The following is a 13,438-nucleotide window of genomic DNA, read 5'->3' on the forward strand; positions in this document are numbered from 1 at the left end:
GGTGTCGCGGGTTCCCTAGAGGTCTGTGGATATACGGCTAAAAGTGGGACTGAGCGCTATGTCACTTCTTGGCATTGCATTGCTATAGCTATATATATTGCTATATAGCATTGCTATATATATATATGCTCATAGCATTGCTAGTGCAACTGGCGTCTACAAATAAACGTTGTAGTAGAAAGTGTAGTGTAGTAGTCCACGTTCCCTGTTGTCACCGGTTTAGTTTGTGTTGTGTACAAGTTGTGCATTACGTACATAATAATTTTTCCCACAACAAGAAGTGTACAGTAGTAAGTGTATAGTAAGTAAATACCAGTCCGGTACGTCCCAGACCTAATTCAGCTGGTATATACCGAAAGAAAAAAGGAAAATGTTTTTGACTGTTACGAATTCTACTCACTAGCTCGTCCGCTTTCCTTAGCATTTATTTGCATGTATCAGCATTTGTGATTGGAACGCGATAACCTCTGTTTATATCTTCTCCGTGTACCCAATGTCCCATTCTGTTGCTTTTTTTAAGCGTTCGTTCATTGTTGCAGTCGTCCCTACACTCTTAAAAATGAACTTCACCGCATAGCACGCTCCTAACCAACCATCATCTCAAATGATATCGTTATCTGTCCTGATTTGTTGAAAACGGGAGGCGTACGCCTTTCTGTGACAATTATGAACAGCATAAGTGTCACAAAAAGGCGTACGCCTACCGTTTTCAACAAATCAGGGCAGATAACGATATCATTCGAGATTATGGTTGGCTAGGAGCGTGCTATGCGGTGAAGTTCATTTTTAAGAGTGTACGCTTTCATGCGGTCTAATCCACACTTCTTTACAAGAAAGAGAGAGAGAGAGAAAGGAGTAATTTTAGTCGTTCGGGGACCAAATTCGTTGTCACAGCTATTGTGCACGGAAGTGACATTTGCAGTGCATACACTCTTAGAAATGAACTTCACTGCATAGCACGCTCTTAGCCAACCATCATCTCGAATGATATCGTTATCTGCATTGATTTGTTGAAAACGAGAGGCGTACGCCTTTTTTGTGACAATTATGAACAGCATAAGTGTTACAAAAAAGGCGTACACCTCCCGTTTTCAACAAATCAGAGCACATAACGATATCATTCGAGATGATGGTTGGCTAAGAGCGTGCTATGTGGTGAAGTTCATTTTTAAGAGTGTACGCCTACCGTTTTGAAGAAATCAGGGCATATAGCGATATCATTCGAGTAGATGGGTGGCTAGGAGCGTGCTGTGCGGTGAAGTTCATTTTTAAGAGTGTAGGGAGCAAATTTCAAGGTTATGGACAAAAATGGGGAGTAATTGCCATCCACGGGAGTGGGATTTATAATAACTCCCAATCTACTCCCACTTTTTATTTCTCCGTGCGCAAGGAGACATGAAAACGCCACGTTCGACAGCAATTTTGGGGGCTGCATCAGTAGTTTCTGTGCCTTATAAAGCTTGCGCGATGGAGGTACCCTCTTGGAATGAATTCCTGCACACACTCTAAGAAAAAAAGGGGTAAATCATATTGGGTAACAGTTACAGCTTCCACTCACCTACACTCTTAAAAATGAACTTCACCGCATAGCACGCTCCTAGCCAACCATAATCTCGAATGATATCGTTATCTGCCCTGATTTGTTGAAAACGGTAGGCGTACGCCTTTTTTGTGACAATTATGAACAGCATAAGTGTCACAAAAAATGCGTACGCCTCCCGTTTTCAACAAATCAGGGCAGATAACGATATCATTCTAGATTATGGTTGGCTAGGAGCGTGCTATGCGGTGAAGTTCATTTTTAAGAGTGTAGATCGCATTTGTTTTCCTCATTTTAGTCTCCTGACAGTGAAATTTACTCCATAGCATGGCAAATACTATCCCCTGCGCAAATATGGTTCCTTGAACGCAACAGTCTACGTAAATATTGATTTATTCGTGACAGAAACCTCAAAGAGGTGCCCGTGGGGGCTTTACATTCAGCGGGGGTGGGGGGTAAGATTTGTTACCACAACAACAGAAAAACAAACAAACAAAAATAAACATACATAGAACACAATGCGAACTACACAAAAATGCCAGTTTACACTGTACGGAGGTAGCAGGCAAGTTCTCGTTTGAACGCAACATGGTCCCCAATCGTGACCAGCGGCTCCGGAAGACAATTCCAGTCATTAGTCGTTTGGGGAAAGAATGAGCGATGGAAGTGCACTGTTTGGCAAATGATGCGATTGACCTTAGGGGCTATGAACTCTACCAAGCTAGCCCGCCGACGGTGTCGGCTCCAAACGGCGATTTTAACTTGTTGGCTGCGACACCTTTTGTATAGATGAGTCTGATAGGTCCGTATCTTCACCACATATGGCACGCTACTAGCCAACCATCATCCTCAATGACAACGTTCTCGCTCCTGATTTTTTGATAACGGGAGGCGGAGCTTATTATGTACGGCATTATGGCTGCTACAAAATAGGCTCCGCCTCCCATTTTCAGCAAATGAGGGACGAGAACGTTGACACTTGGGATGATGGTTGGCTAGGAGCGTGTCATGTGGTGACTGATTTGATTTTAAGAGAAAAAAAAACCTATCTTATAATATACGAGTCTGCCAAATTACTTTTCACGCAAGCGAAACGTCCATAAGAATGAGAAACTGCCGCGAAAATCGTACAAGAACGTTAGTATTGTATTGTATTGTAAGCGGTGAAATTAAGCAGCTTCGAGTGATGGACAATCCAAACTATCTTAACGGTACTTCATGTCTTTGACACCGTCTCCGCTTCCGTCTTCCTCACACACTGCCATAATGTATTCCCTAGCACGATGTCCCTCCTGTCTAAACAAATTACGTGCTGTAGTTTCAAAGTGTCCGTATTATCATAACCGAAGCTCCACAGAATCGCGAAGTCTTCGCGTGCGGCGCTGCAAACGTCAGTATCGAAAGACACGGCCGTTGAGTTTGCTTTGCAACAGCACTTTCTCCCGTGCGGCAGAACGCTTTTTTATATCACGGTATATACAATACACCTAGCAATGTTCCTGCTTCTAAAGTAAACGATGGCGCTCAAATCGCATACTTGAACTGAAAATCTCTGCAATAGCAATGGATGCGTGTTTGCCAAAGGCTGTTATAGGCAGGAGGGGCACAGTCTTAGGTTCTTTTTATCTGTTTATCTTTGAGAACTGTTCTCTACGAGTCAACAAGAATCCAGGGAATTCGTAACAACGACAAGACAAACAGCTTCCTATATACCTAACAGCGCTGGAACGGTATCATGAAGACCAAGCACACTATATATTCCTCTGCTCGCGTCGTTGTTGCCAGGGCGGTGCGAAACGGTCAATTTTATAACGTTCCGCTGGGCTCGTAACGGACGCGCTCGTAGGACGCTATAGGGAAAACGAGACCCATAGACCAAAGAGCAGAAGGCCCTCAGAGGGGTTATATGCTGGTAGGTTGGTAGCGGAATGAGCACTGTGGTAGCACTGATAAGAAAGTCTCGTGAGAGCGCCGTCACGAAAAATCTCATGAAGGGCATGACCTCACGAGTGAGTGTCGCGCGTTTTTCGTTCACCTCATTGGTTTGAAGCGATGGTAAAGCTGTTGCTGTGTCTCTGATTGCGGCTATGGCTGCTAGCAGAACGACATCGTCAATGCCTCCAGGACATCATACTTTTTATCCTCAATTTCCGCGGCTCTTCCTCGGCATCGTATGGTCACCGTCATTATTAGGCCACACCCGTCGATTCAACAACCCAATCAATCGATGGGTCAATCAACCTGACGCTTTCTACTGGTTGGCACTCATAGTGACAGCCACCTCTCATCGCGTGGGGTTACTCGTGACGTTTATCTCAGTATTTCGGCGTCGTGTCAGCTTCGTCATTTTAGTCCGCTGACCTGAAATTTGCTCCCCAGCACTGGAAATAGCCCCCGAATTTTTAATAGTGCCGCTCATGTATAGTCCCCCAAAGGGACTAATGGGGTTCTGGCAATGCATGTATCCTATCACCCTAAGAAAAAAAAAGAAGTAAAATGGGGAGTAATTGCAGCTTTTAGTCCACTAGATTGCAATTACTCCCCTCGTTACTCCCCTGACCCCGAAATTTACTTCCCAGAACTGCAAACAGTCACTGAACTTCGCAAATGGTCTCCTGAATGCAACAGTCTACGTCAATATGTGCTCTTCGTGAATTTGATGGAATAAGGCTGTATAACTTCGCAAACTTACCGATTGTCACCCGAACAGAGTAAGAAATAGTTAGCGGTTCTTTCTTGACAAATTGTGCCCTATGCATGTCGCAAGATTTTATATCACTCGACATATCACGGTTGACGGTTAAATTCATGGTATTTTCATTTATGCACACGAATGATGTACCTGGTACTCTTAGAACGGAGCGCGAAATGCAGTCCCCGCTCTGCGGCATTCATTTACTCCCGTGCATTTACTCCCTAAAGGGACTAATTTTTTGTGACAATGCATTTAGTCCCCAAAAGGACTAAAATTACTCTCTTTTTTTTACACTTACACTTTACTATACCTTTTTCTCAGAGTGTGACTCCCCACAGCTAACACTTGCAAACATACAAAAATATTAAAAATAAAGAAACGAGAACAACGTTTCTTCTATAGTCACCGTTCCGAACAATTACGTTACACGTACACTTAACGAATCATCACTGAACAGCCAGAAGCGTGCCTAAATGTGTCGTCCGCTTCATACGTTTCACGTTCCCAAAATGCGTAAAAAGCGGACGTGCTTTGAACGTTGCTGTCGTCCAAAGCCTGCGCGAAAAGTTCACCTAATGATAACGAGGTCGTTAAGAACACGCTGTTCTGCCGGTCTTCTTCGATAGCAGAACATCGTTAAGCACTTCAAGAAAGATTAACCATGCAAATTGCACTCAGTTAAGAAGGCGACAGTCTGTCGCTTACTGTTCCGAAGAAACGGAGTAGAAAATGATAGCCCCGGCGGACTCGGATGTCCTTCGAGCGACATATTTTGCGCTAGTCTTTTTTCTTTTTTCCTTTCTTTTTTTTTTTTTTTCCTTTTTGGGGAAGAAGCGGTTCGCTTTTGTCGACTTCCGACGAGATTAGTGCGAGTGTGCTGAAAGTGGACGTGGTGCGCAACTTGTGCGACGTGGAGAGGACAGGGAGTTACGGAGGCATATGGCGAAATGGTTGAAATGCTTTAAAGGGGCACTAGAGTGCAAAAATTTTTCCCCGCGCGCCGTGTGAAAGGATGTCGTTACCTGGACTCCAACACAAAAGGAACAGGATTCGCCCGCAAGGGTCTTTTCTGATTTATGAATAAGGCACTGCGCTTTCGGTATTTATTTTAGGTCGGATTCGGCGTATGTTTTTTTATGCCTATTTATTTACATGAAATCGGCGTTTTTCGGTTGTCTTTCTGCGCGTGCACATGGTTCTACCCAGCAGTTATCGACGAATATAAGTCGCGAAGTTCAAAACTGTGCGTCTCAGCGCAAGCCTTAAAATTAATACCAATAATTCGTCCGCCTCGTTTCCTTAAATTTAACGTGTGCAGCGATTAATCCCCCTAATATTTCCTCTGACATTCATTTGTATTCGGTGCTTGTCAGTTAAATCCGAACGGTGATTTTTTTTTTTACCGGGGGTTAAAACCTTTAAACCCGGAACCCTATTTATGAGCAATAAGAAACCGCAATGTATGCTTCCCCTCTCCCTCTCGTGAAGGCCCACAATACGGAGCGCGTTCTCATTGCTTCTCCACAAACGATTTGTCCAATCATCGCGGGAGATCGTTTAAGGAGACCAATCTGATGCCTCTCCGTATTGTCCGCCTTCTTGAGACGGAGTGGTTGGAGGGAAAGCTTACAATGGCAGTTTCTTATACGCTTATAAATAACCCGGCGACGCAACGGATGAATCCCGTTACTTTCGCGTTGGTGTTAAGGTAACGGCACCGTTCATAACGCGAGGAGAAATTTCTTGGACTTTAGTGTCCCTTTGACGACGATATTTTGACAGCACTTCATCATTTCCAAGCCAGCCTCTTAGAATATGGTCGATCGTTTTGTTTTGCGGACACAGTGTCAACTATAGGCATCATCCTCGAGACGAGTACAACAACAACAACATATATATTGTGATGATGAAGTGGGGAGGTTTGAGACGAGTACAATTGCAAGTAGGTAAATGTTAATCCTGTTCGTGTAGGCCGCGAAACACGGTTTAGGTGCGCCTGTGGCGACGTTTCGTGGGACGATTAAAGTGATGATTTCGCGTAATCCCCTTGATCCCGCGGGGTGTTGCGCTCCAGCTATAGCTCATTAACAATGACTCTGCCGCTGTCCCCCGCGGTTTGGTAATCCTGCACTATGGCTGATGTGCGCTGCAGAAACAAGATGTTCTGTTTTTGTTACCGCTGATTCCGACGTGCACTTTTAAGAAAAAAAGGAGTCATTTTAATCCTTTTGGAGAATAGACGCACTGCCACAGGTCCCTTCGCGACTAATTAATGGAGTTGCGAGAACTATAATCCACCAAGGAAGGACTATTTGACGAATCTTCTGTCTTCTAGTGCAAGGTGCATGAACTTCATTAAGTGCTGAGTCCTTGGCCACCTGGCAAGAGGGATGCTGCCTTGTCAGCGCTTGTGACATTTATTCAGGGGTGTGCGTTGGAGTCAGTCTAGTAGGACCATGTAATTCGTTGTGCTCTACGTTATCTGGTGATTTTGGCCTTTGGCCGATATAGTTATCGCACAAGTGGGGGGGGGGGGGGAGTTCTCTTTTATATTTTTTTTCACCTTTTTTGGGGGAGGGGGGAAGGGGAGGGTCTGTTTATGGGAGTAGCCGAATTTGTCGTGTGACGATCAATTCAACCTCTCCCTAGTATTTTTTCTTCATCAACATCAACATCATTAAGGAAAGAATTCCTCTTCAAAGGCGTAAGGCGTAACAAAAAAAAAGGTCTTTGTCGTAGATCCTCAACATACTGTTATTCCATCCCGCCGACAACAACAACAACAACAACAAAAAAAAAAAAAAAAACCTGGGGAAATATGTCGGCTGCATCTGCACGGCTATCCATCAGCGGTACGCTCAAAGGTGGCACAGGCATCGGCCATTCGGGTCACCGCAGGCCATGAATTCTGGGCCCGTCACCGACACACACGGACGCATTTTTCAACGTTTCGGGACAAATTGAGTTTCACGTATTGCGCTGCCCGCAGCCATCTTCCATGCATCACACAATCAGTAATCAATACGCCCGCCACCCGTAGTCAAATGGTGGCTGGCCACTTGGGCTTGGAAAGCTACCCATTCTCTCTCGGGTCACGTGCACCCAAGCCGTCGTACATCACGTCACCATTCCTTCATCGCAGGGTTCTCTGTGTATGAGAGCGATTCATTCCTAATGGCTTCAGACGGCGAGACCAAATTGGCTTTCAATCCTACGTGAGAAAACCTGAATGGTGAAAAGAAAAGGAGAGAGAGAGAGAGAGAGAGCAAGAAAAATGGCTTTGAAGCACGTAGTTCTATATAGATAGATGGTTCATATAGATTTCATTGAAATGGACGGTGGGGCGCTGCTGTCGAAGTGCCACCGGCGCATACGTCCGAGAGTCTAAATTAGATATGTAGTTTAGAAATGGAGCCTTAATACTGCCGCGTTTGAGGGCGACAGAGCTTGCGAATAGCGAATGACGCTGGCAGAAGGAAAGCATTCCAAACCGTTTCACGAGGAGTTTGGGGGCGGTGTGCGATGAAAAATTGAATACGAAATAAAAAAAGAACGGGCGAAAGAAAAACGAACAAGGCACGTGCTTTTGTTCTTCTTCTGTCAGGATTATGAGGAGGACACTTATGCTGTTCATTATTGTCACAAAAAAGGCGGTACGGCTCCCGTTTTCAACAAATCAGGGCAGATAACGATATCATTTGAGTTTATGGTTGGCTACACTCTTAAACATGAACTTCACCGCATAGCACGCTCTGCGCCAATCATCTCGAATGATATCGTAATCCGCCCTGATTTGTTGTAAACGGCAGGCGTACGCCTTTTTTGTGACAATTATGAACAGCATCAGTGTCACAAAAAAGGCATACGCCTGCCGTTTTCAACAAATCAGGGCAGATAATGGTATCATTCGAGATTATTCGATTCTTATCATTCGAGGCGAAGTTCATTTCTAAGAGTGTACGTTATCAAGGGGTTGCTACAACTCTCTAATCTTAGTGCATCGGAAGGTGTTCACGATAGCACAATAAGACAATCGCCCTGTTCCTTTTTTCGTGCGGCTTACATTTAGTGAACATGTGAATAGTGGACTTCTGAATAACGAATAGTGAATAGCGAACTTGCGAGTATGAGAAGTATTTTTTGGGGGAGTGGTTGGGGTGACAATTTATGTTAGGAGTAGCAGAACAAATCGGGAGACGAGCTCAATTTCTTTTTTTTTCCCTTACAAACAAACTTTCTTCTTCTTCTTCTTCTTCTTCTTCTCTTCTTCTTCCTCTTCCTCGACTTCTTTTTCTTCGTATTCTTCTTTTCCTTTTCGTTTTTCTTCTCCTTTGCTCTTCTCTTTCTTCTTCTTCTTCTAACTGGTGTGGCGTCATCTTGCTAATCCTGGATTTGACAGCTTCATTTTCGCAGTTTTTTTTTTTCTCTTTCTCTCTTTTTTTACACAGGTTTCTACTGTAACTCTGTAGTGTGTTGCGGATTTTTTTTCCCTTGGATGTCATATTTTTTTTTCAATAATTGGCAATCAGTCGAAACTTCGCACTAGTCGCAATGGTCGAAACTTCATCGTGCCGCGAGAGAACTATACACTCTTAAAAATGAACTTCACCGCATAGCACGTTCCTAGCCAACCGTACACTGTTAAAACAGAACTTCACCGCATAGCACGCTCCTAGCCAACCATCATTCCGAATGATATCATTATGTGCATTGATTTGTTCAAAACAGGCAGGAGGCGCCTATCTGGGACAGATTATCTTGTACCAGATAGGCGCCTCCCCCCTGTTTTGAACAAATCAGGACACAGAATGATATCATTCGGAATGATGGTTGGCTAGGAGCGTGCTATGCGGTGAAGTTCTGTTTTAACAGTGTAATCTCGAATGATATCGTTATCTGCCCTGATTTGTTGAAAACGGGAGGCGTACGCCATTTTTGTGACACTTATGCTGTTCATAATTGTCACAGAAAAGGCGTACGCCTCCCGTTTTCAACAAATCAGGACAGATAACGATATCATTCGAGATTACGGTTGGCTAGGAGCGTGCTGTGCGGTGAAGTTCATTTTTAAGAGTGTAGGATCATGGGCGAAGCTGCAATGATCGTTTCGCGGATTAATATTTCCTACCTGAGGGGAAGCGTGAGTTCCTTGTGGTGTTGCCCTGGGAATAAAGAGACGATATAATTTTTATTTCGTATATTATGCACAACCAACACTTCTCCAACACCGACACTTCTCTCCCTATATATATATATATATATATATATATATATATATATATATATGCATTCATCAAATATTAAGTACGCCATATGTCAGCGGTGTTAGTGTAGTTTACGTACGTAATTGAAATATACGACAGCCGTCGAAAAAGCCAGGCAGCCGCGGGAATCTCGCCACGCACCTCTCGATTGCCGTTCGAGTGCGCTACACTCTTAAAAATGAACTTCACCGCATAGCACGCTCCTAGCCAACCATCATCTCGAATGATATCGTTATCTGCCCTGATTATTGTTGAAAACGGTAGGCGTACGCCTTTTCTGTGACAATTATGAACAGCATAAGTGTCACAAAAAAGGCGTACGCGTCCATTTTCAGCAAATCAGGGCAGATAACGATATCATTCGAGGTCATGGTTGGCTAGGAGCGTGCTATGCGGTGAAGTTCATTTTTAAGAGTGTATACACTCTAAAAACCGAACCTCACCGCATAGCACGCTCCTAGCCAACCATCATCTCGAATGATATCGTTATCTGCCCTGATTTGTTGAAAACGGGGGGCGTACGCCTTTTTTGTGACCCTTACGCTGTTCATAATTGTCACAAAAAAGGCGTACGCCTCACTTTCTTTTCGAATCAAAAGAGATAACCCTATCATTCGTGGCAATGGTTGGCGCAGGGCGTGCTATGCGGTGAAGTTCAGTTTTTAGAGCGTAAGTTCGCGAAACTTTTTTTTTTAAATTCCGTGTTGCCGCCGCGAAGCAACTGTGCCTATGAGCGGCGCATAGACGGGGACAGATGGAGAGAGGACAGCAGAAGGAGTGGGGGGTCAGGGGGGCTAGTATGCGTCCTTGGCCAACTTCAGGACGGACTGTGCCGACATTCGTCTGGGAAGTTCGTTCGGAAAACCCAGGGATAACCTCAGAGAGTAGGTACAGCCGGTGACAAGGTTTTCATTCAAGATTTCTGGTCGTGCAAGCAGAGTACCACGCCAGTTCGACCTTACTTCTCTTTCCTTCGTGCCTTAGTGATCCATCGCGTGCAGCTTTGCTTCATTTACGATTACTGATAAAGATTCGGAGATACAGATACGGATACCGGAAGCGTATCATGTAGTGAAGCAGATTTTTAGAGCTATTTACCAGTTTAGCACAGCAGTTACAGACGCAATTACAAGTCGGCAAATTATCGTAACTAATCACCTTCTCGGTAGTTACTTCCAGGTAGTTACCTTCGTAATTTTATTACCTTCGTGTAATTTTATATGCAACTCGATTATTTCCGCGAGTAATTTTCAGTTGCAATTGTTTTGCTTGTGATTTGGGGCTGAAGTTCGTTTTAAATCTTGAATAATCTTCTTAGGACGTCCGCGATGTTTGCTCTTTCACGAATGAGGTTATCGTTACCTTTTTGGGACAGTCAAGAACATCGAGAATGTTCTTCCTTTGAAGACTCATTACAAGGTGTAAATATGAGCAGCATTCCGGCGTCCGTTTAGCATAAGCGCACAAGTTAGAAAAGGCCACTTTTCACCGTTCTATTGTGGGGTTTTTAGGAGATTCATCATATTTCCACGATGTCTCTTGTAGCCTGCGTTCAGGGATGCCCCGATATTTGTACCACGCATACACTTTTAGACTTCTAGCCATCGTACTCGTACTAGTGATTTCATTTCTTCTCTCAATAAATATTTCCGTATTTGTGAAGAATAACAAAATGATACATCCGAAGTGTATGTGTTTGAAAATAATGTAACCCGATGCAACTCAGTTTCACTTCAGAGTAACTGTAATTGTAATTAGGTGACAATTATGATTTTGTAATTGTTGCTCAATCTAAATTACGTTTACGAACGTGTAACTGTCATACAATTATTTCTGAAACGTAATTTTTACAGGTCTGTCGTTGGCTACATTCTTCTCGTCAAACTCGAGCACAGTCCGCAGCGAAGCAATTTCAGTATCTCTATCGCTTTGTAGATTATATATCTCTCCCTGTTTTTTTTTTCTCCAACATCAATATCATCAGATATAACGTCCGGTCACCTCATTTCTGTGTTGCTTCGGTGACGCTCACTAAGCGTGAACATCAACAGAAACAAAAGTATATATAAGCCAACAAAAGTATGTATAAAATATAAGCCCAACCAGGACAACATCTTGGCCCAATATTCGACCAACATTAGATGTTGTGATGCTTGGGAGTAGGAGTGACTTTTTCGGGTTAAACCCGATTCCGCACGGTTATTCCCCCGCGAACTGACCCCGACCAATTCGGTTGAATCCTGATTTCTTTTCCTTTGCTCCCCTTTTCTTGTTCTTCTTTTTCTTCTTCTTTCCTTCCCTTTTCTTTTCTTATTTTTCTTTTCTTCCCCTTTTCTCCTTCTTTCTTCCCCTTTTCTTTCCTTATTTTTCTTTTCGTCCCCTTTTCTTTCCTTCCCCTTCCCCTTCTTTTGCCTTTTTTGTTTGGAATAGCAAGCCGACCTTCGTCTGGCTGACCTTTCCTTCCTTTTCTTAATAAACATATCCCCCCCCTCCTGATTTCTCCCCGAATCCCAGACACTATGAAATCCTGAAGTGACGTTTCCACTGAAGACGAACAAAGGTCGCCACGTGTAACATATCTAAGAATGGGTCACTTCCTTTCCCAGCCATACACTCATGTACACTCTTAAAAATGAACTTCACCGCGTAGCACGTTCCTAGCCAACCATAATCTCGAATGATATCGTTACCTGCCCTGATTTGTTGAAAACGGGAGGCGTACGCCTTTTCTGTGACAATTATGAACAGCATAAGTGTCACAGAAAAGGCGTACGCCTCCCGTTTTCAACAAATCAGGGCAGATAACGATATCATTTGAGATGATGGTTGGCTAGGAACGTGCTACGCGGTGAAGTTCATTTTTAAGAGTGTATGTCAGCACTGTCTATACCTTCGGGGATTAGCGCTGATAGGTCACCTCCCCCCCCCACAAAAAAAGATTAGGAAAGGACATAATAACAAAAACACCCGATAACACCCGAAGGCACAACTATCGCCGGATTTCTTCCTGAATTAGAGATTTAAAATTAGCGCCCGATTTTTACCCCCCCCCCCCCCCGAATCTGAGAAAGGCACCTAACACGAAAAAGTCACTCCCTAAATATAAGCTGTGATGCCACGCTAACAAAAATAAAATTCTTTCTCTTTCAGACACTGACGAGCCTTGCTCCAGTCGCCGACCACAAGGGAAAAGCAGCGTTTACTCAGCAAATTGTAAGTGATGTCCTAACATTAGCTAATATAACAGGCTCCGCCCACTCTCCTGACACTCTCCTTAGTTCTTTCCTTGGAAAGGGACATCTTCGAAAGCAGGGATGGGCGGTGCTTAAAAACATTGCATTTAAAATAGAAACATACATGTATTTCCACCTTGCATTTAAATGCAGTTTGGAAAGTTGTATTTTTGTTTATATTTAAATACCATTTTGGAAGTACTTATGTCATTTAATAGTTTGTTGGTACGTGCAAACGCATCAAATGCGGATATAGTTTCCAAATTTTACAGCTGCGATTATTGCACTAAGTGAGCTGTAATTTAAGCGACATTTCTTCGTGGTGTGATGTGATGTGATAAAGACAAACAAAAAAATGGGGATGTGAGTTTCGACGAAGTCGAACTGGCTACCCCAGTACACTTACACACAGAAAGAACGAACGGGTGATGAGATGATGAGAAAACAATGAGATGATGACCAGAGGAGAACAGAGATGATAAAGACGATAAAGATAAAGGATGCGTACGCCTCCTGTTTTCAACAAATCAAGGGAGAGAACGATGTCATTCGAGACGGTGGTTGGTTAGGAGGTGAAGTTACACCCTTAAAAATGAGTTTCACCACATACGCTCTTAAAAATGAACTTTACTGCATAGCAGGCTCCTAGCCTACCACCATCTCGAATGATATCGTTATCTGCCCTGATTTGTTGAAAACGGGAGGC

General features: G+C 43.6%; 1 protein-coding gene across 4 annotated transcripts in view; it reads left to right on the forward strand.

Annotated features, from left to right (window-relative positions):
• Window positions 1–13,438, forward strand: part of LOC135366718 (5-hydroxytryptamine receptor 2A-like) — a 312,589-nt gene that overhangs the window by 237,332 nt on the left and 61,819 nt on the right. For all 4 annotated transcript variants that reach the window (XM_064599554.1, XM_064599552.1, XM_064599555.1 and 1 more), the window contains one exon: window positions 12,650–12,712. The gene's annotated coding sequence lies outside the window, so the exon portion shown is untranslated. The remainder of the gene's footprint in view (window positions 1–12,649; window positions 12,713–13,438) is intronic.

The sequence above is a fragment of the Ornithodoros turicata genome, chromosome 8 (assembly GCF_037126465.1).
Source record: "Ornithodoros turicata isolate Travis chromosome 8, ASM3712646v1, whole genome shotgun sequence".
NCBI classification, from domain to species: Eukaryota; Metazoa; Arthropoda; class Arachnida; order Ixodida; family Argasidae; genus Ornithodoros; species Ornithodoros turicata.